The sequence below is a fragment of the Cricetulus griseus genome, chromosome 5 (assembly GCF_003668045.3).
Source record: "Cricetulus griseus strain 17A/GY chromosome 5, alternate assembly CriGri-PICRH-1.0, whole genome shotgun sequence".
NCBI classification, from domain to species: Eukaryota; Metazoa; Chordata; class Mammalia; order Rodentia; family Cricetidae; genus Cricetulus; species Cricetulus griseus.
Window position 1 is genome coordinate 145,177,329 of NC_048598.1, and position 27,651 is coordinate 145,204,979.

General features: G+C 38.9%; 1 protein-coding gene across 4 annotated transcripts in view; it reads right to left on the reverse strand.

The window, feature by feature from the left end:
- Window positions 1-26,360, reverse strand: part of Mipol1 (mirror-image polydactyly 1) — a 268,571-nt gene extending 242,211 nt beyond the window's left edge. For 2 of the 4 annotated variants that reach the window (XM_035445015.1, XM_027419672.2), the window contains exon 1: window positions 26,192-26,359. The gene's annotated coding sequence lies outside the window, so the exon portion shown is untranslated. Of the gene's footprint in view, window positions 1-26,191 lie in introns of all 4 variants that reach the window. The other 2 variants (XM_027419671.2, XM_027419670.1) reach the window with 2 other exon arrangements.
- Window positions 26,361-27,651: the final 1,291 nt, after the last annotated feature.

Sequence of the window (27,651 nt, forward strand, 5' to 3'; positions counted from 1 at the left end):
AGGCCAGCCTGATCTCCAGAGCAAGTGCCAAGCTAGGCTCCAAAGCTACACAGAGAAACCCTGTCTCGAAAACCAAAAAAAAAAAAAAAAAAGATTAGATATTTCTATGATGAAGATGTATGCTTGGCAAGATAGAAAGTACATTAAAACGATGTTCACATTACCAGCTATTAGGGAAAGCCAAATAAAAACTATAAAACTATGAGACATTACTCATGAATGCATGATGACTGACATTAAAAAAAAAAAAGCCTTTACAAGGATGGGGAGAAAACGAAAACTTATGTGCTGCTAATGGGAATATAAAATCACACAAAAAGACAAATATAACTGCTCATATAAGATACTTTAAAGAGAAAATATTTTTATTTAAATTAGAAACAAGCTTGTTTTCCATGTCAATACTTTCCCTCCTCCCCTGCCCCCAATGACTCCCTATCCCATCCCCTTTCTGCTCTCCAGGAAGGGTGAGGCCTTCCATGGGGATCTTCAAAGTCTGTCATATCATTTGGGTCAGGGCCTAGGCCCTCCCCCATGTGTCTAGACTGAGAGAGTATCCCTCTATGTGGAATGGGATCCAAAATTCATTCTTTTGCTAGGGATAAATACTAATCTACTACCAGAGGCCCCATAGATTGCCGAGACCTCCTCACTGACACCCACATTCAGGTGGTCTGGATCAGTCCTATGCTGGTTTCCCAGATATCAGTCTGGGATCCATAAGCTGTCCCCTTGTTCAGGTCAGCGGTTTCTGTGGGTTTCTCCAGGCTACTCTTGACTCCTTTGCTCATCACTCCTCCCTCTTTGCAACTGGATTCCAGGAGTTCGGCTCAGTGTTTAGCTGTGGGTGTCTGTTTCTGTTTCCATCAGCTACTGGATGAAGACTCTACGATGGCATTTAAGGCAGTCATCAATCTCATTATTGGAGAAGGGCATTTAAGGTAGCCTCTCCACTATTGCTTAGATTGTTGGCTGGGGTCAACCTTATAGAAGAGAGAAAATATTTTTATAGAAGTTTGTAGAATAGATGTTAGTAAGGACCTAGAGAAGAAAAAAATAGGGAATTGTAATTGGGCATAGAGTTTCTGTTAGGGATGAAGAGAAATTCTGGAAGTAGATGGTAGCTAATGTCACTGAACTGTCTACTTATAATTGTTTTCATGCTATTTTCAGATACATATATGAAATGAGAATGAGACTTTACCTAGAACTAATGAACTGTCTTCTAACTATAATACAGATATACAGAGATGGAGGCAGAGAGGAAGACACAGATACAGAGATGGAGAAAGACAAACAAACACTTAAAATGGACTAAAACCTATAGTTTCCAACTTGTGTGCAAAAGGAATACCAAAATAATGAAGCAAAGTTCATATTGTAAATTTTCTTGTGAAACAGTGACACCTATTGAACACTGTATGAACTACTACTTCAATATTTACTACTTAGATGTAAATCTAACTACATGTAGTGATTTTACATCATACAAACCTATTTTCAGTTGCCACTACAATAAAAATCAAGTAACATGCTGAGGGAATCTCAGACAGCAAAGTATTTGCCTTGAAATCACAAGGACCTAAGTTTAATTTGCTGAACCCACAAAAAACTACTACACTCTGGCTGCAGGAGCTTGTCATCCCAGAACAGGAGACATAGAGACAGGAATATTCCTGAGACTTGCTGGCCAGCTGGTCTGGCTTAATTGGTAATCTGCAGGCTAATGAAAGAGCCTGCCTCAAAGGAAGTAGATGTTAAGCCCATAAGGGCTGCTTCTATCAAGATATCTCTTTCCTAACTCTCCTTCTCTGTCCTTCCCCCAACTCGACCTTCCTGATCCCTCATGTTCTCCTCCCCCTTCCCTTTCTCCTCTCCTATCTCTCTCTTCTTCCTCTCCCCCTATTCCCAGGCTCCCAATTTACTCAGGAGATCTTGTCCCTTCCTGGGGATCCATGTATGCTTCTCTTAGGGCCCTCCTTGTTTCCTAACTTCTCTGGGGTTGTGGATTGTAGGCTAGTTATCCTTTGTTCTATGTCTAATACCCACTTATGAGAGCATGTACCACATTTGTCTTTCTGTTTCTGGGTTAGTTCACTCAGGATGGTGTCTTCTAGTTCCATTCATTTGTCTTCGACTTTCAGGATGTCATTGTTTTTTTTACCACTGAGTAGTACTTCATTGTATAAATGTACCACATTTTCTTTATCCATTCTTCAGTTGAGGGGCATCTAGGTTGCTTCCAGGTTCTAGCTATTACAAAAAATGCAGCTATGAACATTGTTGAACAGATTTCCTTGTGTTATGAGTGTGCATCCTTTTTGTATATGCCTAAGAGTGGAATTGCTGAGTCTGGAGGTAGATCAATTCCCATGTTCCTAAGAAACTACCATACTGATTTCCAAAGTGGCTGTACAAGTGTGCATTCTCACCAGCAATGGAGGAGTGATCTCCTTTCTCCACATCCTCTCCAGCATAAGCTGTCATTCTTTATTTTATCCATTCCGACAGGAGTAAGATGATATCTCAGAGTTGTTTTGATTTATGTTTCCCTGATGGCTAAGGATGGTGAGCAATTCCTTAAGGAGAAACCTGGCACTAGGTAAATTCCCAGGAATCCACAAGGTTGACCCTAACTAAGAATGTAAGCAATAGTGGAGAGGCTACCTTGAATGCCCTTCCCCTATAATGAGATTGATGACTACCTTAAATGCCATCATAGAGCCTTTATCCAGTAGCTGATGGAAGCAGAAGATTCACAGCTAAGCACTGAGCCAAGCTCCTGGAAATCCAGCTGTAGAGAGGGAAAAGTGAAGACATGTTGGGGAAAACCACAGAAACAGTTGATTTGAACAAGTGGGAGCTCACAGACTCCATACTGACAGCTAGGGAACCTGCATAAAACCAAACTAGGCCCCCTGAAAGTGGGTGTCAATTGGGAGGCTTGGGCAGTCATTGGGGCCTCTGGCAGTGGAACCAGTATTTATCCCTAGTGCATGAACTGGCTTTATAGAGCCCATTCCCTATGGAGACATATTCTCTCAACCCCAAATGATGTGACAGCCTTTGATGATCCCCCATGGGAGGCCTTACCCTAGCTAAAGAGTGGATGGATGGGAGTGTGGGATGGGGAGATGGTGGGAGGGAGAGGGAATTGGAATTAGTATGTACAATATTATTGTTTTTAATTAATTAATTAAGTTAAACGAGGAAGTAGACGATATTTCTAATGGTGGCATTCAAGGTTGTCCTCTGGTTTTCACACACACCCATACTTGCATACTTGAACTCATACATACATACACATACACACACACACACACACACACACACACACACACACACACACACACACACTACAATGCACACACGAACTTGCAATTACCACACAAAAATCACTCATGAACAAAAGATGATGGTAGACTAAAAGCAGCAAGAAAATACTATAAAGTAAGTCATCATGATAAAGACTTTAGCAACTAGAATTTTAAAAATTCAGCAAGTGGAGAAGAGACAGTGGCATTCAGAATGCTTCCCTCCAAAACAAAGTCTCAAACAAAACAGTAAACAAGAGGCTGTTTCACTGGAGTGTTTAAAACAGAGAACTGGAGTGAAGATGGTCTCATAACACAACATCTTCTGTCTAATATAGAAATCAAACTATCACTTATTAACAAAGAAATGCAAAGGCAAACTATTGTATCATCTCAGTCAAAAGGCTACTGTCAATAAGACAAAAACTACAAATGGTAAAGAAAATATAGAGGAAGAGAATTTTATACACTGTTGGTAAAATGCAAATAAGTACAGTCATTATGAAAAACTAAGTGGAGGTATCTGAGAAAACAAAAAATAGAACCATCATATGCCACAGGAACTCTACTATCTCATATACAGTTAAAGAAAACAAAATCAAAGTGTTGACATATCTGCATTCTCACATGTACTATGCAATCCTATTCTTAATAGCCATGACAGGGAACAAAGTAGGTGCTTCCCACTGGATAAATTGATTTAAAAAAAGAAACTGTGACAAATATCTAGCTAGCTTTCTAGCTATAATGTAGATACTCAGAGAAATAACTATCCACCTAGCATGTACAATAAAATTATTCAACCATAACATAAAATGAAATTCTCTCATTTGGAGCATTATTGGTAGAATTAAATTAAATTAAGTGAACTAAGTCAGTCACAAAATGCAAGTTCTTACTTATATGTACAAGCTAAAATGTAGTTCTTGAAAAATTGGAGAATAAGACTTTTTACCAGAGCCTAGAAAAATAAGAGGAAAGAGAAAGTTACTAGCAGGTGCAGTAAAATGGTGCCATCTGGATAGGAAGATTAAATTCTAAGTTCTATATCAGAGTGGAATAACTATGGCTGATAACAATTAATTGAACATTTCAAAATACTACTAAAGAGGATTTATAATGTTCCAACAGCGTTAAGTGTTGAGTTGATGACTACACCAATTATTCTGACCCTATCATTGCACATCATATGTGTACTGGAATGTTACACTGTAGACCACAGATACCTACAATCATAATATTTCAATTACAAAGAAAAAGGTTTTCTCACTAAAAGTGCTTTTAATGGGTATCAAAATCTGTGGCAGATTTTTGGTTAGGTTGTTTCCATTTAAAAGTACTGATTTCTAGAAATTAGTAATTTAAAACTTCCACACAAATAAAACTTGGTCCATAAAACATTTTCCCTTTGTTCTGGAGATTTTATGGGGCATTGTTTTCATAATTCTGTCCTGTCCTGTTTAAACTTAAATGTCCAATTGAGACAAAGTTTTTAGACTATTCTTCCACCACTGGTTGAGCCTGTGGTGGCAGCTGTTACAGAAAACGTCCATTTACTATTCTGAACTTTCTAGGCAGACTTAGTGACCTTGCCAGCGCAGCAACCTTCTTTTTTTTCTACTTTTGTTTTGTTTCTGTTTTTTGAGACAGGATTTCTCTGTGTAACAACTCTAGCTGTCCTGGACCTCAATCTGTAGACCAAGCTAGCCTTGAACTCACAGGGATACACCTGCCTTTGCCTCCACCTCTAAGTGCTGGGATTAAAGGTGTGCACCAACACCAACCAGCTAAGGGCTGCTTTTGTAATTGTCTGATTTTGTACAGTTTTAGCAAAACCATTGTTTACACAAAATAATAAGTCACAAGGTTAAACATTGTTTCTGCTCCTGTAAACAAAGCCTGTTTTGTTGGAAATAATCAAGACTTAGTCAAAAAAAAAAAAAGAATGCATCCTTCTGTTTGCAAGTAAACAGAATGTAAACTTTATGTTCTTTGCCTTTATAAACCCATAGCATACGTGGCTGAGAGATACATTTGAAAATACCCACCACCCTGAGACATTGCACCAGAATGTGAATAAAAGTCTCTTCTTTGTTTAGAGCTTATTAATAGCCAGACAGGTGAATCTCTGAACCACTCCACGGCCATAAGGAAGTGTTTATAACTCCATCCTATGTAGTTAACCAATACTATTTGTAAGCATTACTCCATCACCAAGTCTAGTCCCATAATAGTTTTCTTTTGTTTTAGTATTTTGAGACTAAGTCTGGTTATAATCCAGGTGGACTTAAACTCACAATCTTCCTGAAACAGCCCCCAGAGTGCTTGGAATTACAGGTGCATACCACTGGACCAACTGACAGTATTACAATTTTTTTCTCTATCAAATCATATAAAGCTTTCCCGGGAATAAACAAAATCAGAAATGCCTGTCTCTTGCCTCAACAATTTAAGTAGGGGAGTACCTACTTGGGATAGCAAACGTTTTCCACAAGTTGTAAGAAAATGGCAGACAAGCTGATCATGGGAGGAATCAAGCTTCCATAGGCCAAATCTGAAGAAAATTGAGAGGCAGGAGACAAACACCTTGCTAACCAAAGGGACCACTGAGCAGGCAAAGCAGAGTGAAATGTCCTAAAAGCCTATACTAGAGGATCTCTCCCTCCCTCCAACCCCATTACACTCCACCAGGGAATCTCCAAGGTCTCTTGACAACATGGAAGAAGTCACCTGCAAGATGGATGAGAGAATGAGCTGTGCTGTGAACCTGGGCACTTCAAAATGATGCCACCAATGGGTCTCTGAAGGGGGACCCCTCACTAATTGAACTGCTAAATGAAACCAGTTTGTCCTGGGATACTATAGAAAATTATATGATTGATGACAATAAAACATACCTCGTGGCCAAAAACAAACAAACAAAAAAAACAAAACAGAGATGCCAGCAAATATGCTAAACTGCCCATCACATAGACAAGTGGTGTAGTCAACTCAAGGCATACATGAGAAAAGGAAATTACAAAGTAAATTGAATAATAGAAACAAAAAACAGCAAACAATGAGAATAAATAGCTTAAACCATAAAGGAATAGTTTTATTACTTTTCCCAAAAGAACTACTCAAAGCAAAAGGCAACTAACTCATATGCCATCCTAGAGCCCTCATCCAGTGGCTGATGGAAGCAGACACAGACACCCACAGCTATACACTGAACTGAACTCTGGAACCCAGTTGCCTTAAAGAGGGAGAAATGAAGATCAAGGGGGTTGGGACCAGGCTGGTGAATCCCACAGAAACAGCTGACCTGAACAAGGGGGAGCACATGGACACCAGACTGCTGTCTTGGAGGCCATCACAGGACTGATCCAGACCCCTGAAAGTGCATGTCAACGAGCAGGCACCCTATGGGGCCTCTGGTAGAAGATCAGTATTTTTCCCTGGTGTAAGAAGGGACTTTGAGAGCCCATCCCATGTCTCGGCATGGACACATGGGGGAGGGCCTAGGCCTGGCCCAGGATGATGTTGTAGAATTTGGGGGACCCCCGTGGAGGGCTCTACCTTCCATGGGGAGCAGAGGGAGGGGGCTCATGGGGGTTGGGGGAGAGAGGGGAGAGGGAAAATGGATTGACATGTGAAATTATAATTTTGTAAAAATTAAATAAAAAAATAAAGCATTCATATAACAGTGGGGAAAAAAAAGAATGAAAACTGAACCAATGCTAACTTACAAAAAGCACTTGAGGATTCAATCTAGGTGATTTGAAGGAAAGAGTAACAAGTCCCAGACCTTAGCACAACTGACTACATGATGGAAATACCACTCAGGCCATAAAACTCAGCACATAGACAGCACCATCAACCAGAAAGGAAAACAAAGACCTAATCCATCAGAGTCCATAGTTCTGGAAAAGTCTTTTTTTGGCTTCTGTAGTTCTACTTCTGGCTAACTGTTCTTGTTAACTGAAGTGTGTCAACCCAGGATATGGCTTTGTGCTTAAAAGCTCACCCTGAAAAAGGCTGGGGGCTACACTGGGATCCTGACTATACAGTAGTCACCAGTCAGCTAATAAAGACTTTCCATTGTCTTAAACAGGTATCTGAGTATTCTCTGGTGAATACCCCCCAACAGAAAAATGTCAGACAGCCTTTTAAAGGTTCACTTACATGACAGTAAATTAGATTGCAACTTGAGTCACATTTTTATTAGTTATGTTTTATTCTGGTTCCTTAACAAAGACTATTTTTGAATTAGGTAGAATCAAGTATGATAACAGACAGCCGATGTGCTCTGTTGCTGCTGAAAGAAGGTCAGTTTTCTCTCCTGAGAAACTTACTACAGTATGAAGGAAAAAACACTCTCATATCTTACTTGCTATATAAAAGGACTACTTTGTTCTCTGAGCTATAAAAGGCACAAAAGCAAATAGGACACTATCGTGGTCAACATTCATGAATTAAGGTGGTCTCCAAGATGATATAATACAGTATAATAGCTACATATAATCCATAGATTCACCTTAGGAATTTAATAAAAATACACAAACTTAATTTGAAAAAGAAATCACCTAATAAGCTATTATTACCAATATGTAGTCAGGTAATGGTTAGGATATATTTATTAGGGAAAATGCCTTACTTACAGAGCTCCTTAGCCAACTGACAGGAAACTAAGCAAGCAGAGCAAGCCGAAGCAGCAGAGAAAAAGAGGGGCTTCCCACGTGTGTCCCCTCACTCTTAAACTTCTCTCATGTCACCCTGTCCACACCCTAGAGGGTGTGGCCGGGTACACCTGTAGCCAGCCCCAGGGGGCGTGATTAGGGTGACCCCTACTGGCTATATTTGAATTTTGGGTAAATACACTATACTTAAACTATATTTAGACCCCAAGCAACCAATTCCAACATTTGTTGTGATTATATCAACACTTGCCTCAAGAATCAAAAAGTATCCAGAGAGGTTTTTTTTTTTTTTTGTATTTAGAGAATACTTTATTAGTTTTTGTAATCAAACCCATGTAGATAAGACCTTACATATTTAATACAGTGCGTTACCCCTGTACAAATGGGAAAAAATTAAGTTCAACATGTCTAGACCAATATGGCTGTTAATTTCTGTACAATGCCAACTCAACACAGTAAACTGGGATACTTTTTCCATAGTTGACAGCACAGCTAAAGTTTCCAAAAATTCAAATTTTATATATAGAGAGACATCCAGCACACTCCATTAAAAAAAAAAAAAAGAAACAACAACAACAAAAAAGTAAAAAACAAAATCACAGAAAACAGCACAGTTCTGTTACTCTTGTGGTACCTGGCACCATTTTTTTATCTGGAGGTTTTTTAGATGGACTTAAATTATTTAACCAGATCCATATGTTTTTCTCCTGTTGAGAAGGACTTAAGCCCAATTAGAGCTGATGGTGACCACCAAGATATGAATGACACTACTGTACCCTAATGGTTATGATGCCATGCTGGTCATTGCTGTGGTTCACTGGCAGTCTATGGCTCAGTCCAAGCAGGATAACCTAATTTAAAATTATGTATATGTATACACATAGATACATATATTGCATGTAACTCTTGGTAAATAATAGTATGATTCCTTAGGGTTTCTACAGGCATCCTTAGAGTGTTGTTTTATTCTCCTTCCTTTGACCCTCCCCAGGTAAAGCCTCACTCCCACTTTACTCAATTACACATTACATGCATACTGCGATTCTTTTCATTCATGTCCCACCTCCTCTCGTCTTCTTTCCTAGCTTCTGTGGTTACTCTATAGGTTATATACTCGCTTTGAAGATTTGGAGCTAAAAATCACAAATCATAATATGTGATATTTGTCTTTATGGATCTGAGTTCCCTCACTCAATTCATTTTCTAGTTCTATTTACCTCCAAGTTTCATATTTCATTTTTCTTTACAACTTCCATAGTATAAATGTACCATATGTTTTTATTATCCATTCATCAGCTGAACAGTATTTAGATTGATTCCATTTCCTAGCTATGTGGTAACAATGAACATGGCTGCAAGCATTTCCGGAGTAGGATGAATAGGATGTTATGTCCTTTGAATAAAAACAAAGGAGCGGTATAGCTGGCTCATATGTTAGATTTATTTTTAGTTTTTTTGAGAATTCTCCACACTGATTTCCATAGTAGCTGTACCAACTTGCAAGCCCACCAAAATAAAAAGAGGGTTCCTTCTTCCCACATATCTTCACCAGCATGCTGCCAGCTGTTTTATTGTTATATCACTTGGCTATCCTCTCTTAGGAAATCCCTACAGGCCTGCCCAGAGGCCTAGGGGTGATTCTAGATTCTGTCAAGTTGAATGTTACACCAGCCAAACAACAACAAAAAGCGATTTAGAATAAAGCCAAAGTACATCAGTTCCCACTAATTTTAAGAAAATAAATATTGTGAATGATGAAAATGTTAACAGTGAATAAGACTGTAAACACTGAGAAAGAACTTGCATACTTCTCAAAGGCCTTTTTCTGAAATTGTACAGATTCCTCCCCATCATCATGTAAATGGACCAGTTATGTGGATGAAATGACAAGATTGACAGCCCAATTGTAATACAATGATGATGCATCATTTTTCCCCTGAAATGTTGGTATATTAAGTACTTGATTTAAAACTGTATTTCAGACTCTGGCCAGGGAAAGTCGTAGGCTAACTGCAGATCTGAACCTCTCCCTCAGCTTCTCCAAATCCAATGCCCCATTCTCACCCCAGCTCTGCAGCAGACCACCTGCTAAGGCATGCACCAGCCCCTCCCACCTCCATCACCAGTGGATCCCACAGACCTTCCCCTCCTAACTGTCCTTCACCTACTCATTTCTTTATTCCAACTTACCCATACTCCTGTAAGCAACCCAAATAAAACTCACTGGCTCACCAGGTTAGATTTTGGTGTTATCCTTACTTTGGTCTATGGTCAGTTCCCTATCTGTCTATATTTCCATTACAATAACACCACACAACAACATCATGTATACATAAACATTTGTAAATATATCTTTGCATGTGCTTACACATATTTTTCACATATAAAAGAAAACATCTGTTTAACTTATTTGACTCAAGTTCCATGCACTCTCCTTCAAATTCTTCAATTTTTCCATACTCCTGGCCCACTTCTGCTAACCGCCCACTCACCTTTCTACATTTTCTTGCACTTTTCCATACTCAATATATAAATGACATCAGGGACTATTAATCATTCTGCTACAAACATTTTAAAACAATGCCAAAATAATAACCAGAAATGAAACTAAATATCAAGGCAAATATAATTTTATTATTACTATTATTATCAATATACTTAATAATATAAATTATTAACAAAATATAAAATTAAAGTATTAATAATATAATATATTAATATTGGGAGATTTTGTACAATGTTTTTTGATCATATTCACCTTTTCCTAGATCTACCCCTTCCTTCCATACCCACCCAACATAGTGTCTTTTTTTTTTTTTCATCCATCAAGTCTAATTTGTACTGCCCATAGATTCTTGAATGGGGGCTTTCCACTGGAAGTGGTCAGCTTACCTGGGTCAACACTCTTAAAGAAGCTGACTTTCCCTCACCCAGAAGCTATCAACTGCCAATGGTACCTCTGTTAGTAGTAGGACTTCATGTCCCTCCTTTCCACACTGGGATTTAGTCTGTCTTGAGCTTGCACAGGGGTTATACAAACTCAGTAATTTTATCATGATACAAAACTATGTACATTATAACTCAATAAAAGCACACTAAAATCAGTTACCAGCATAAAGACTTAAGTTAACAGTAGTAACAGTAACATGTTTTTTCCTTTATTAGTTTAATTTCCACATTCATGCAAAATTTAATACAGAATTTACCTATACTATCTTTATGCTGTTGATTCAAAGGCATTACTACTCATTTGTCTTCTAGTCTATGAAGTGAATTTATCTGAATAATAAACTTGAAATATTAATATTTATGAATTTATAAGTATATTAATATCAGTAGTATACACTGAGAAAGCATGTGATAGAAAACTCTGTGTGTATACAAAGGCACCCACGTTTGTAAAAGAAACATTACTAAAAGTCAAATCACTCATAAAACCGCACACACTTATAGTGAGAGACTTCAACACCCCACTCTCACCATTGGACTGGAACGCCAGACAGAAACTTAACGAAGAAACAAAAGAACTAATATAAGTTATGGCGCAATTGGACTTAACAGATATCTATAGAACATTCCATCCAAATACAAAACAATTTACCTTCTTCTCAGCACCACATGGAACCTTCTCTAAAATTGACCACATACTTGGCAACATACCAAACCTCAACAGGTACACAAAAATTAACATAACCCCCTGTATCTTATCAGACCACCATGCTTTAAAGTTAGAATTCAACAACAACACAAATTACAGAAAACCTACAAACTCATGGAAATTAAGTAATACCCAATTGCACAACTCCTGGGTCCAGGAAGAAATAAAAAAAGAAATTAAAGATTTCCTAGAATTCAATGAGAACGTGGACACAACATGTCCAAACCTATGGGACACTTTGAAAGCAGTGGTAAGAGGAAAGTTCATAGCGCTAAGTGCCCACATGAAGAAATAGGAGAATAATCACACTAGAGAATTAACAGCACAACTGAAAGCTTTAGAAAACAAAGAAGCCAATACACCCCAGAGGAGCAGACGCCAGGAAATAATCAAATTGAGGGCTGAAATCAATAAAATGGAAACTAGGAGAACAATACAAAGAATCAATATAACGGAGAGTTGGTTCTTCGAGAAAGATATACAAACCTTTACCCAAACTTACCAAACAGCAGAGAGTGAACATGCAAATTAATAAAATCAGGAACGAAAAGGGGGACATAACAACAGGCACAGAGGAAATCCAGAGAATCAACAGGTCATACTTCGAAAACCTATATTCCTCAAAATTCGAAAATCTAAAGGAAATGGACAATTTTCTAGACAGATTTCACTTACCAAATTAAATCAAGAACAGATAAGCAACTTAAATAGACCTATAACCCCTAATGAAATTGAAGCAGTCATCAGAAGTCTCCCAACCAAAAAAAGCCCAGGGTCAGATGGCTTCAGTGCAGAATTCTACCAGAAATTCAAGATACAGCTAATATCAATTCTCCTCAAAGTATTCCACACAATAGAAGCACAAGGGTCATTGCCAAACTCTTTTTATGAGTCTTCAATAACCTTGATACCCAAGTCACACAAAGACACAACTAAGAAAGAGAACTACAGACAAACATCCCTCATGAACATTGATGCAAAAATTCTCAATAAAATACTGGCAAATTGAATCCAAGAACACATTAGAGAAATCATCCACCATGATAAAAAAAAAAAAAAACATGATCATCGAACTAGATGCTGAAAAAGCCTTTGACAAAATCCAACACCTCTTCATGATAAAGGTTTTGGAGAAATATACCTCAGCATAATGAAAGTGATATACAGCAAGCCGACAGCCGATATCAAATTAAATGGAGAGAAACTCAATGCAATTCCTCTAAAATCAGGGACAAGACAAGGCTGTCCAGTCTCACCATACCTCTTCAATATTGTCCTTGAAGTTCTAGCTAGAGCAATAAGACAACAAAAGGAGATCAAGGGAATACAAATCGGAAAGGAAGAAAACTGTCACTATTTGTAGATGATATGATAGTCTAAATAAGTGACCAGAAAAACTCTACCAGGGAACTCCTACAGCTGATAAACACCTTCAGCAAAGTAGCAGGATACAAGATTAACTCAAAAAAATCTGTAGCCCTACTATATACAGATGACACATTGGTGGAGAAAGAAATCAGAGAAGCATCACCCTTTACAATTGCCACAAACAACATAAAATACCTTGGAGTAACACTAACCAAAAAAGTGAAAGACCTATACCATAAGAATTTTGAGTCTCTAAAGAAAGAAATTAAAGAAGATACCAGAAAATGGAAAGATCTCCCATGCTCTTGGATAGGTAGAATTAGCATAGTAAAAATGGCTAACTTGCCAAAAGCAATCTACAGATTCAACGCAATCCCCATCAAAATCCCAACACAATTCTTCATAGACCTTGAAAGAACAATTCTCAACTTTGTATGGAGAAACAAAAGACCCAGGATAGCCAAAACAACCCTGTACAATAAAGGAACTTCTGGAGGCATCACCATCCCTGACTTCAAGCTCTATTATGGAGCTATAGTCCTGAAAACAGCTTGGTATTGGCACAAAAATAGACAGGTAGACCAAGGAAATAGAGTTGAAAACCCTGATATTAACAAACACATCTACGAACACCTGATTTTTGACAAACAATCCAAATTTATACACCGGAACAAAGAGAACATCTTCAACAAATGGTGCTGGCATAACTGGATGGTAGCATGTAGAAGGCTTCGGATAGATCCATGTCTATCACCATGTACAAAACTTAAGTCAAAATGGATCAAAGACCTCAACATAAACCCAGCTACACTGAACCTATTAGAAGATAAAGTGGAAAATACCCTTGAATCAATTGGTACAGGAGACTGCTTCCTGAACATAACACCAGTAGCACAAACATTAAGATCAACAATTGATAAATGAGACCTCCTGAAACTGAGAAGCTTCTGTAAGGCAAAGGACACAGCAAGACAAAATGGCAGCCCACAGACTGGGAAAAGATATTCACCGACCCCACATCTGACAGAGGGCTGATCTCCAAAATATACAAAGAACTCAAGAAGCTAGTCTCCAAAACACCAAACAATCCAATTAAAAAGTGTGGTACAGAACTAAATAGACAATTCTCAATAGAGTAATCTAAAATGGCTGAAAGACACATAAGAAAGTGTTCAACATCCTTAGCCATCAGGGAAATGCAAATCAAAACAACTCTGAGATACCATCTTACTCCTGTCAGAATGGCTAAAATCAAAAACACCAATGACAGTTTGTGCTGGAGAGGATGTGGAGAAAGGGGAACACTTCTCCACTGCTGGTGGGAGTGCCAAGTTGTACAGTCACTTTCAAAATCAGTATGGTTACTCCTCAAGAAAATGGGAATGAGTCTACCACAAGATCCAGCAATTCCACTCTTAGGCATATACCCAAAAGAAGCCCATTCATACAACAAGGACATCTGTTCAACGATGTTCATAGCAGCACTATTTGTAATAGCCAGAAATTGGAAGCAGCCTAGATGCCCCTCTACCATAGAATGGATAGAGAAAATGTGGTACATTTACACAATGGAGTACTACTCAGCAGAAAAAAACCAATGGAATCTTGAAATTTGCAGGAAAATGGATGGAACTAGAAGAAACCATTCTGAGTGAGGTAACCCAATCACAAAAAAACCAAACATGATATGTACTCACTCATATGTGGATTTTAGACATAGAGTAAAGGATTACCAGACTACTGTCAGAGAAATTAGTAAACAAGGAGGACTCTAAAAGAGACAAACATTGTTCCCTGGAGATGGGAAAGGGTCAGGATCCCCTGAGCAAATTGAGAGCATGGGAAGAGGTGGGAGAAGGGAACTGGGATTGTCATTTAAATCAATCTTATTTCTAATTCAAATAAAACAATGATAAAAAAGAAAAAGAAAACTGTGTGTCTGTGTGTGTGTGTGTGTGTGTGTGTACATTTAGTATACTTGGTACTCACGCACATCGTAGTAGTAGTAGTAGTAGTAGTAGTAGTAGTAGTAGTAGTAGTAGTGAGAAAACAGTCCTGTCCAAAAAGGTAAGAATGGAGGGGTTAACAAAGGAAGATCAGACCAAAGCAAGACCCATACCTAGCAGTGCAAGCACACTGAAGCAACATATCTGGCATCTGAGACTAATGGAATCATCTAAGCTCCTATGGGCTTACCCTTCCAGCCTGTAGCACTCACACCCTCCAGAGAATCAGCCCTATCCCACTCCTAAAGCTTTTTTTCAATGACAATATGGCATCTCTAATATCCTGAGGTCTCTACTGCAAGTAAAACTTTACCTTTACAGATTAACCCAATGCCCTCTCAGCACTTCTTGTAAGGAAGCCAATACTGCTGCACACTGCCTGGCCTCAGCAGCTTTCATGAACCATGGTGCAAGTTGTCAGAATCCCTCACTCTGCTGAGTTCAGCTGTCAGTTCAAGATATATAGTCTTGTCCCCTGTGCCAAAACTGCAATAGCACCATGCCTTGGTACCTACATCTGAGAAAATAATTTCCTAGGCAGTTAATTTGAAGCAGGAAACTCCTTCAGCACCATGATAAATTCAGGCTTGCCCCTTTTAAATAAATTTGCATTTTCAGTGGGTAGAGTCTTGCCTTCAGGGGTATCTTGCCTATCAGCCCAGTGCAGCACACTAAGTTACACTATGGTCTGACAACATTAACAATTACAGCATTCTGCATTCACACTTGCCTGTTAGAATATTTAATTCCATCATTCTACTTTCCTCATCAAGTCTCTTCTCTTATTTTTGTTCTTCAGTCTCCTCTTTCCCCTCTCCCTCTTTCTCTCTCTCACTGCAGACTTACATAAGAACAGTGAGCAGTAACCAAGATACAGTCTGAGGGACTGGAGAGATGGCTCAGCAGTTAAGGGCATTCATTGCTCTTTAAAATTACCAGAGTACGGGGCTGGAGAAATGGCTCAAAGGTTAAGAGCATTGCCTGCTCTTCCAGAGGTTCTGAGTTCAATTCCCAACAACCACATGGTGGGTCACAGCTATCTATAATGACATTTGGTGCCCTCTTCTGGCCTGCAGAGATACAGGCAAGCAGAATACTGTATACATAATAAATAAATAAATCTTAAAAAAAAAAAAAGGAGTTCAATGACTATGGCAACTCACAATCACCTGTAACTCCAGCTCCTGTGGATCTAATATCACTAATTGCCACAGGGACCCACTCATGGCTCATTAAGGGCTGCTTACAGCATCTTAGAATTTCAAGCTCCAACCCCATCCATCCACATTCTTCCCACAAATCAGTTCCAAAGGTCAATGGACCGTACAATTTCACCTTAGCAACAGCTCCATTTCTTGGTACCAAATCTTTTATTAGTTACCTTGGTTACTGTTGTGACCAAATACCTAACAAAGAGAAACTTTTAAAAGGGAAGGTTTATCATACAGTTGAAGGAGGTAGAGTTCATCAGAGTAGCTAAAGCACAGTGCAAGAAGTATGAGTTGGGTAGCCACACTGCATCCACAGCCAGTAAGCTTCATGACTAGTGGATGCTTGTGCTCTGTTTTCTCCTTTTATTCAGACCAGCACTCCAGAGCATTGAGTGGTACTGCCCATGTTCAGGGTGGATCTTCCCTCATTAGTTAAAGCTTTCTGGAACTATCCTTATCTACATGTCCAAAAGTGTGTTTTCAGGGTGATTCTAAAACTCATGGAGTTGACAATCAAAGAATAAGTACCACCATGATGAAATCAAACCTTCAGTTACTTGAAGGCTGGCTAAGTTATAATCACAGCCATTCCTGTACCTACTTCACTAGATTTGGGCCACCTCAGTTGTAGCCAGTGTGGGGAGAATTAATAAAAATCAGTTTAAGACTCATCCTTAAAGGCATTCAGTGAGCTCCTATTCTTCAACTCTTTCAACGTCTGAAATTCTTCATTGGTGGCATCACAAGTCTGTGCTCTCTGTTGTGATGTGAGTGTGCCTCTAATGGCTCATGTGCTAGAGGCTTAGAACCTAGTGAAATGTAAACAGATCACTGAGAAAAATGCCCTCTGAAAGAATGGACTTCTTTGGTTCTCACAAGAGAGTTGTTATGAAAGAACAAGCCATATGCCTATGTCTCAGGGTTTCTATTGCTGTAATAAAGCACCATGACTAAAAGCATGGAAGACAGTGTTTATTTCATCTTATAGTTCATAGTCTACCATCCAGGGGAGTTGGGGTAAGAACTTGGAATTAGGAGCTGATGCAGAGACCATGTAGGAGTGTTGCTTACTTGGTTGTTCCTCAAGGTTTGCTCAGCCTGCTTTCTTATATACTCCAGGACCATCTGCCCAGGGGTGGCACCACCCAATCAGCTGGGTCCTCTCATATTAATCACTAATTAAGAAAATGCACCACAGGCTTGCCCTCAGGTCAATCTCAACTGAAGTTCCCTTTTCCCAAATGACTCCAGCTTATGTCAAGTTTACATAAAACTAACAGCACAGCTGCAGGATGGCTCAGTGGGTAAAGCCACTTGGCCCTAAACCTGTCAACCTAAATTCTATCTCCAGAAATACATGGTAGAAGGAGAGAACTGACTTCTGCACAAGTCATCCTCTGACCTCCTCATGAACTGTGGCACAAATACGTACATGAGCACATGCTCCATAGGAGCAGACAAGTTCTACAACTTAGATGTCTTTGTCCTGCTCCATTACTGATTAGATGAAAAAATTAGCTACACTGAAAAAAATTCAAAGAACTGAATAGAAGAGACTGTGTTAAATGATGACTACTTGAAGGATATGGACTTTCCATTTGGTTATCAAGCAGTCCTAAGAAACAGGAACAGGCAAGAAGACAGACTTTCCCTTAGGTTATATGGGAAAAAAAAAAAGTGCTACCAACACCTTCATTACACACACACACACACACACACACACACACACACACACACACACACACACACCTGAAAATTCTAAGATAGCAAATTTGTATTGTTTTAAGGCATGAATTTGTGGGGTTTTGTTACAGCTGTCACAATAAGAGAAGACTGAGGCATATGCCTTCTAAGTTGTCTAGTTCATACTACCAAATGTACTCAAAGACACTTTCTGCTTCTCTTACACAACAAATTTAAATAACCCACAAGTTGTGTGCTAGTTGAACAATTTTCTTTTACTCAGTCATTTACTAGGACAAATTTAAAAATGATTCCTATGTAATCATAAAATGAATATTTAGATATTGGTTTATCATTTTTGGTTTTGGATTTGCTCTCCTGGAACTCACTCTTGTCGACCAGGGCTGGCCTTGAACCCAGAGATCCACCTGCCTCTAGAGTGCTGGGATTAAAGGCATGTACCACCACTGTCTGGCTGGTTTGTCATTTTTTCAAGCCAGTTGCTTTTATCAAATCACTTCCTTGTCCTGTTTTAGGAAATCAAAAATAAAATTCTAGATTTCACAAATCAGTAAAATCTCCAAAGCAAGAAGTACCAGCAACGTTTTTCTTTTATAAGCAAAGAAAAAAAAAAGACAACTCTTTCTTTTATAACCAACAGAAGCAGTCAACATCCATAGTCACAAGTCTTTCAAACATTAGCTATCCCTAACTTCCACTTACAGGTGTACTAAACCTGGACCCTCAGGCCACATGTCACTGAGAATAACTACAAATAGGAGTCAATAGAAAATTGTGAAACTTGAAATGATGTGAAATGCTTTGGAATTTTGTTGTTGTTGCTTTTTTTTTTAACTATTTTGTTCTGTCCTTGAGAATGAATTTTGCTGATGGCAATGACATTGTGTCTGTCAAAAATGTTAGAAAGGAGAGCAAATTAAACTGAGTAAATTGAATGTGATTAAGACAAAAAGGCCAGATCTACAAACATAACACCTTCTACAAAAATTAGTAAAAGACTAGAAGACAACACCAGAGACTTTAATACCTGCATGAATACAGCATCTACTTATGTAGAGTAGAGGGAACCTCAGTAGCAAGATGGCGTCTATAAACCAGGAGAATCCTCAAAACCAACAGCTAAGCTCTCAGGAGATGAATGAATAAGGTCTGAAAGCTGTAGCCTTTATATAAGAACTATCAATACACTTCACAGATGTTCCTTCAACATCATGCAGAAACTTGAAATGGAATTCAGATTCAATAGAAAGCAAAAACAGTGGGGGGAGCAAGTAGAAACTGGGAAGGGGAAGGTGTTATAACAAAGGGATCTTTAAAAATTATTGGCATTTTACAAATTTAAAAACAATGGCATACATTTTAATAAGCCACTTACATTAATAATCTGCAGAATGTCATTTAGAGAATTTTGAAGGGGTAAAAAAAAAATCATTATTTAACCTAGAAACACGGGGGAGGGCCTAGGCCCTGCTCCACATGATAGAACAGACATTGAAGATCCCCCATGGAAGGCCTCCCCCTCCCTGGGGAGCAGAAAGAGGACAGGATAAATTAGTTGGGGTCAGGGGAGGAGGGAGGGAGAGGGAACTGGGATTGACATGCAAAACAAGTTTTTTTCTAATTTAAACAAAAAGAGGGGAGAAATAAGTCAGGTACCAAAAAAAAAAAAAAGCATTATTTATAGTGAAGATATAACCATTGTATTTATTTTAACCACTAAAAGTAAGATGATCAAAAATCAGATTACTAAAAGTAAAATGATGCTGGATTTGTGACTTTGTAGCAATCACTGATGAAAAGAAAACTAACAGAAATAGAGATTTAGGTACTTTCCTCATCACTATCTCATCTAGAAAATAGTATAGAATATAATAAAAGGAAAATAGAAAGGGGGATCACCTATTACATTCACTAACAAAATAATGATCTTAGAATTTTACTGTATCTTTAGACTTTTATTTTACATACACACACACACACACACACACACACACACACACACACACACACACACACACTCAGTTTCTACAAATATCTACTAATTTTTGACAGGATATTGTATGGTTTTCCAAACATTTACTTAGTGTTTGTTGAGTAGGCTACTGGATGGCAATAGCTCAGTTTTATATTCTGAGCACTACTACAAACATCTTCTGGTGACTTTCAAAGCACCACTAATAGTATATGTTAAACAGTAGCCAAATTTTTAGTCACTAATAAGTATACTGCACAGTCTCTTGATTTTCCTAAAGTAATTCTTAAAAATTACAAATACGTTTTAGGAGAAAATCCATTCAAAAATTTCAATTAGGAAAATAATTTCTCCACTTTCTAAGGTACATTTTACAGGTAGACCATGAATTTGCAAAACCAAGTAATTAGTAATTAGCATGATGAAACAGTTTTAAATGAGATTGTAATTCTAAATGGGTAGCAAACAAAACACAGCCCTTTAAAGTTAATACATGGACTTTAACTGAAAAGAAGATCAAAATTAATAATCAGAATGGAATAAAGACAATAGAAATTAAGATGCTGATATTCTAAACCCAGATTTTATCATTAAATAATTGTAAAAACTGACAGAGTATTTTTGTACATTAACTTCCAAGGCTTCAATTCATTACCCAAAATGAATTACAATAATCCTGCCCACTGTGCCAGCTCATGCCAGTGAATAAAATGTTCTGCTTTGGAATGTTGTAAGCTATAACACAGCTCCCATGCTGGCAATAAGCTGTTTGACAAAATCAAGGAAGTAGCTTCAATTTACATTAAAATTTGAAGACAATAAAAGTATTAAAATACTAATCAATTTTAAGACATGCTGCCTTAAAGTCTGTCAGAAAAAAATTTAAATTTAATTCAGATTATAGGTATAACTGAGACAATGCAAAACACCATTTTAGCACTCTAATGTAAATAATATAAGGAAGAAATTCAGGTCCAAATTCTAAGAAAGTAAAATAATAATGCAAAACTGTTTTCAATTAATGTGATAAGTACTTAAACGTTTGTACCTGTACCTTACCATAAAATTATAGAATTTTTGGCCACACTTGAGAACACATATGAAATAACAAAACACACAAAGATGGAAAAAGTCCACAAATTGCCATTTTTAAATTATATATACTGCTCAGAATAAGGTAGCAGAGTAGGAAAAGGGATTCAAAAATTAATCAAAATAACATATAAATCAAAGTAAAATAAAAAATACTACTCAAACTAAGAAAGTATATTAAGGCATTTAATTAACTAACCAGACATAAACAGTTCTAAATATCAAACATGTCTAGTGAAAACTGATGAAAGAGGCTCGAAGGGCAGTTGAGTAGAACACTTGCTGAGTATCTTAGGGTGTCTAGTAAGATTTGTTGTAACAAAACGGGAAGTTGGGGAGGAAAGGGTTTATTTGACTTAAACTACCACATTGCTGTTCATCACTGAAGGAGGTCAGGACAGAAACTCAGGTAGGGCTGGAAACTGGAGGCAGGAGGTGATGCAGAGGCCATGGAGGAGACCTGCTTACTAGTTTGCTCCTCACGACTTGCTCAGTTTTGCTTCTTACGAACACAGGACCATGTGCCCAGGGATGGCACCACCCACCATGGGCTAGACCCTCTCCCACTGATCACTAATTAAGAAAATGCCTTACAGCTGCATCTCACGGGGGCATGTCCTCAGCTGAGGCTCCTTCCTCTCTGATGACTCTAGCTTGTGTCAAACTGACACACAAAACCAACCAGGGCACTGAGCAATCATGAGGATCTGAATGTGGATCTCAGCACCCACATAAAGTGGGGCATCCTGGTGCAAGCCTATAACCAAGCCCCAAGGTGGACAGAGACAGGAGAACAGTTTAGTTTTGCTGACCTTCACCTAGCTGAGCAAACAGGAGGCCCAGGGCCAGGGAAGGACACTACTACAAAAGAATAGATGGAGAGCAAAAAAGCACACATGACACACAGGTGTGTGCATGCACAAACATACAGATACACACAAAATCATATAAACAAATCATATATAAAAACAAAAACAACACATACATGTATATGTATATACAAAAACAACACACACACACACAAACACACACACACACACACACACACACACACACACACAGTCTTTGTTTTTTCATGACACGGTTTTTGTCTCTGTAGCTCTGGCTGTCTTGAAACTTATTCTGTGAACTAGGCTGGCCTTGAACCTGGAGATTGGCCTGCCTCTGCCTCTGAGTGCTGGAATTAGAGATGTGTGCCACCAACCATAAATATTTTTTAATTTATAACTTAGAGGACAAATAAAGCCATAAATATAGCTGAAAGTTTCACCAAAACTCTTAGAAAGCAGTACTCAAACAAACCAAGTTATAAGAAAGCTAATACTGTGAATGATAAAGACCAAACTTTATTTTAGAATCCTCCACTCAATCAGGCTTCAACCTTCAGCCATTTTTATTTCTCCTTGCATAGTTTAGTTTTAACTGCAGTTTGCTGCCACTGCCCAGTGTCATGAATAACAGTATCTCACCATGCCTACCCCTAGCCTGAATAAAGACTGAAATAACATGTTTGAGATATCTCTTCAGTTTCTCACTATCCAATGCCAAAAAAAATCTTAAGGTGAAAGATTATAAGCCAGAGATAGTATATACTATTTTTTTAAAATTCTCAACACGAAACATTATTTCAAAATAAAAGATTTTTAAAAAATCAGAATAAGCTTTAAAACAAAAAGCATCACTAAAGATTAACTGAGTCACTGATAAAAAAGGATGTCTCAAACAAAAATAATTAACCATAAACGTGTATACTTTGAGTACTGTGAACTCAAAAAATAGGGGTGGGTGAGTGGGTGTCCAGGGAGAAACAGACTCCATTATTACAAAAGGAGCTTTAACATATAGCAAATGGTCAGCTATTATCACTACTAAAACACAGAGATTCATACATACACAAATCATTAATGAAAGAGATTGAGCAATAGCATTAGTAAGACACATATAAAACAATCCATCCACTGATGAATCTATATTAATGTACAGACATGCTTTGTAAATGGCCATACACACAAATTAGTAACAAGTTTTAATGATTATTCATTTGCTCAAAAATGTCCATATGTTTTATATTATTTATCTCTATATACATTATATTTCACAATAAAGTTTTTTTAAGTACTATCAATTTCTTATTTTTAAAAATTCATTAGCAAAATCCTTAAGATAAAACTACAAAGAAACCCTGTGTAATGGTACATGCCTTTGATCCCAGCACTTGGAAAGCACAGGCAGGAGGAGGTCTCTGAGTTCAAGGCCAGCCTGATCTACAGAGCAACTTGCAAGACAGTCAAGGACTAAATAGAGACTGTCAAAAAAAGAAATCAAAGAAGAGATATTGTCATGTTTCAGAAAGAAACAATAACATTCAAGTTATAGACTGCAAGGAAATGAACCCTGTAAAATTTATAAATCCAAGCATAATGAAATCAATCTCAATGTGTATATACAAGTCATCTAATGCAAAACTAAACTTACAAGAATATACCACCTACCTGCATATATTCAAAATAGAAAAAATTCAAAAGAATACTTTCAATTTTAGCAAAATCAGAACCAGGGTTGCTCTAATTAACTACCAAAAAACAGTTCTATGGCAAATTTGTCCCATTAGTCACCCATTTGAGTGAAGCAACAAATGAGCCACCCCTTTAAAGTAGTAATTTATGTTGCCAGATTAGAGCTAAAAAAACAAAACAATAACAAAAACCATAACCCAAGAAAAAAATGGGGTATATAGCTATGATTAAATTTAGTATCTCAGGACATAAAATTAATTATTCCCAAACATATTAAAGTAAACGAGTTAAGTGAAGCGGCCCATAGCTGTAGTCTCAGCTACTTGGTAGGCTAAGGCAGGAAGATGGTTTGAAGCCAAGAGTTCAGGGCCAGCAAGAGCAACAACAACAAAACACTCCAGGCATGTAGTGCACATCTGTAACACCAGCATACAACTCTCCAGAGTCAGAAACATCAGACTCAAAACCTAAGGACATCCTCAACTACTTAGCTAGTTTGAGGCCTGCCTAGAAGACAGGAGGCCCTGTTTAAATTTTTTTTTTTAAAGAGAGAGAGAGAGAACTAAAATGTAGTCCTGTTCTTTAAATGCTCACAAAGAGCCATTTCTTTCACTAATTTTTTTCTGAATTTAGTAAGTAGTGCATTTGTTACTTATTGTTGGCTAACAAACAAATATCCCATTAGAATTTATTTTAAAAGTGTGTATATAAACTCAATGTATTGTGTCAGAAGGCATGGCCTATCTTAAATCTGTGTTTGCTTAACAATCAAAGAAGTTTTCATTATCACACTGCTTGACTATCCCTAAATGTTGCCTCAACATACTTCTAATATGTATTAAATTCACCACCTAAAAACATAAGGTGTCCGCTGTATATGCTAACTGAGATAATAGACAGGGAAAAGCTGTACTGGTACTGAGCAGTCATTTTTTAATTCAGCAGGGGTTGGCAAACTACAGCCCACAGCACAAATCCAGTCCAAGTACTCAGCCAAAATAATTAACCAGGGGGCCATTAGGCTGTAATGGTTTCAGTCCCTTGGATTCCTATGTAAGTAAACTCAAATCCAATGATTACTATTAGAAAGAGGGCACCAGTGGGTTTTTCTGGGATGTAAATACTATTATGCTGTTTTAAAAAAAAAATGTAACCTTCTATTTTATGTATGTTGGTATTTTGACTACATGTATGTCTTGGCACGGCAAGCATACACAGTGCATACAAGCATGCTAAGAGGGCAGAAGGCATCAGATTTCTTGGGACTACAGTTATAGATGCTTGGTGCACCATGTAGATGCTGGGAATCAAGCCAGGGCCTGCGCTCTTAACCCGATGATCGATTTCCTCTGTCCCTTATCATGTTCTTTTTTTGATCTTGGTACTAGATAAAAGAGTATACAGCATGAAAATACAATGAGTTTTACACATGACTTAAACATTTTAAAGTTATCACACAAAGATTTTATTTCATACTCTGTCTTTGAAGAAAAAAATGTGTCTATCTCCTATTCATATTTTTTTGCCATCCTTACTTTTATCTAATGAAACAATTCATATTATCTTACTTTTAAAAAGCAAGCCTAATTTTACTGGCATACTAACATAGGATGTAATATAGTTTTGTTTCTGAAAGTGGGTGGGGGGCTTTCCACCACCCAAGGAACCTCCCAAAGGAACTCAAGACTGGAACCTGGAAGCAGGAACTGAAGCACAGACCAGGGAGTAATCCTGCTTACTGGCTTGCTCTCCATGGTTTGCATTGCTTCCTTTCTTATACAACTGAGGACCATCTGCCCAAAGGCCATACCACCCAAAGTGATCTGGGCCCTCCCAAACCAATCAATAATCAAATTAATCAAGAAAATGTCCACAGACATGCCTATAGAACAATCTGATGGAGGCAATTTCTGGCAAATACGCACAGGATGCCAGCCTATGGAATGATTACTATGCAACTGTTGTTTTGGGTGAGATCCTTTGCAGACAGAACACACTTTGCAAAGCGAGTTACTTGTGAAACTCGTAGGTTAAAGCAATCCTTCCCTAGCTCTGTCCAGGACCATTGGGAACTGACTCACATAAAAATGCTCGAAGGAGTCCACCCAAAGACCTGTTCTTATAGAAAAGGTGTTTTCTTTTTTTATCACCCTCGTCTATCCTGCGATATTTGAAGTTTACCCAGGTCCTTCCATAGAGCTTCAAATACTTCACCAATACCATTGGGTGGTATCATCCTCCAGTTAGAAAAGCCGGCTCTTGAAACCAGAGTTTGCTTCCATTCGCATCCTACTACAGCCGGCTCCGCGCGTGTTGAGCAACACTGGAGTTTTGCTCGCACTTTCAAGGGTGAGAACTATAAATCGCTTCAGTCCTCCAGCGGGGACTGAAACCCGAACTCTTGCCAAGATTTAGCAGGGATAAAAACCCACACTTTTGAATCCATGTTCAGCCTCTTAACTTTTAAGGCTGTGCTGAAACCCGAGGAGAAGGAGCACTGTGTCACCTGAGAACACCGCGACGCGGGCCCTCGAGGGTGGCCCGCACGCTCCGGGCCAACCCCGCGCAGCCCTCCTGCCTCTCCGGGGACCGCGGCCGGAAGTCCCGAGCCGGCTACAGCCCACCCTGAGCTTCCCTCCCCTCCCCCAACCCTCCGGGTCCACGCCGGTACCTGAGGAGCCGCGGGACCCCTCGGCGCCCACTCCGCTCACGCAGTTTCTCCGGCCTGGGGCGCTGCCACCGAGGGAGCCAATCGCCGCGCGCCCGCTACGCGCGCGCCCCTGAGTGACCGAAGGGGGCGGGGCGGGGCGGACAAGGCCGGGCGCGCCGCCGGGCCCACGGGGACGAGGCTGCGGCTGCGGCCGCGGCGCGCACCGGGCATGCGCGAGCCCGCTGGCGATCTTGGGGCGGGGCTTCCGGCGAGCTGGGGCCGCGGGGAGTGCTGAGGGGAGCTGGGGAATAGTGTGGCCCCAGGTCGTTCCATGGGAGTAGAGGACTACGGTCCAGACGAACTCTTGTGCGGCGAGAGGAGGGGAAACGTGGGGTGCGCGGGCGATCTTCACTGGGCAGAAACTGCGGTTCCCTTCAGTGGATGTGGTTTGCGGGACGCGAGGAAGGGTGCTGCGACGGGAGCCCGAGGGAGACCTCCAAGCGGGCCAAAGAACGCCTCAGACAAGCTTTAAAGCTCTTGGCAGTTTCTGTTTTCACTTCAGGACTACAGAGAGTGTATGCTAGACTATGTGCATGCTCAAAATGCTCAATCTCGGAATTTAAAAGAAAAACCTGAACGCAGAGGATATGGTTTATTGTGGACTCTAGGGGTAACGTGGAATTTTATCTGAACTGATATAACTGGTAATGAACCAAGTATTTCCCGAGAGAGAGAGAGAGAGAGAGAGAGAGAGAGAGAGAGAGAGAGAGAGAGAGAGAGAGAGAGAGAGAGAGAGAGAGAGAAACACCTGCCTCCCACCTTAGCCAAGTTACCTAGTTACTGGAACTACAGGCCACTTAACACTGGCACTTTAGTATTGAGCTTTAAAGTCACTTTAATTTACATTACTTAGTACTCTGAGTATTTACTATGTGCCAAGTACTCTTTTGTACTCTTGGATGCTGGAATAATAATATTAGCACTAATGTTATCAATAATAGTAATTTCTGCGCACGCACACACACACACCCACACCCACACCCACACACACACACACACAGAGAGAGAGAGAGAGAGAGAGAGAATAAAGTCATGATGACCACCAAAGTCATGATGGACAAAGATAGTGAAAGGAACTTACTAGTAAGTGCCAAAAGGGTGTGAAGTTTGGAAAATGGATGAGAGAACTTAGTTAAATTATTTGGAGTAAATAGAGTATAATATTAAAAAACAGTTTCATTTTTTATGTAACCAATGACTAGTTCTCTGAAGTGGCTTGTGACATTCGACCTTAAAGTGAATTTTTAATTTTATTTATTTATTGCTTTACATTACTCAGAGTTGAATCAGATTTTAATGGACATAAAGTATAATTAAAAATATGGTTATGGTGGTGCACCTCTGTAATCCTAAACCTTTGAAGAATGATCATAAATTTGAGGACAGCCTGGGATACATAGCAAATACACAGTTCCCACCAC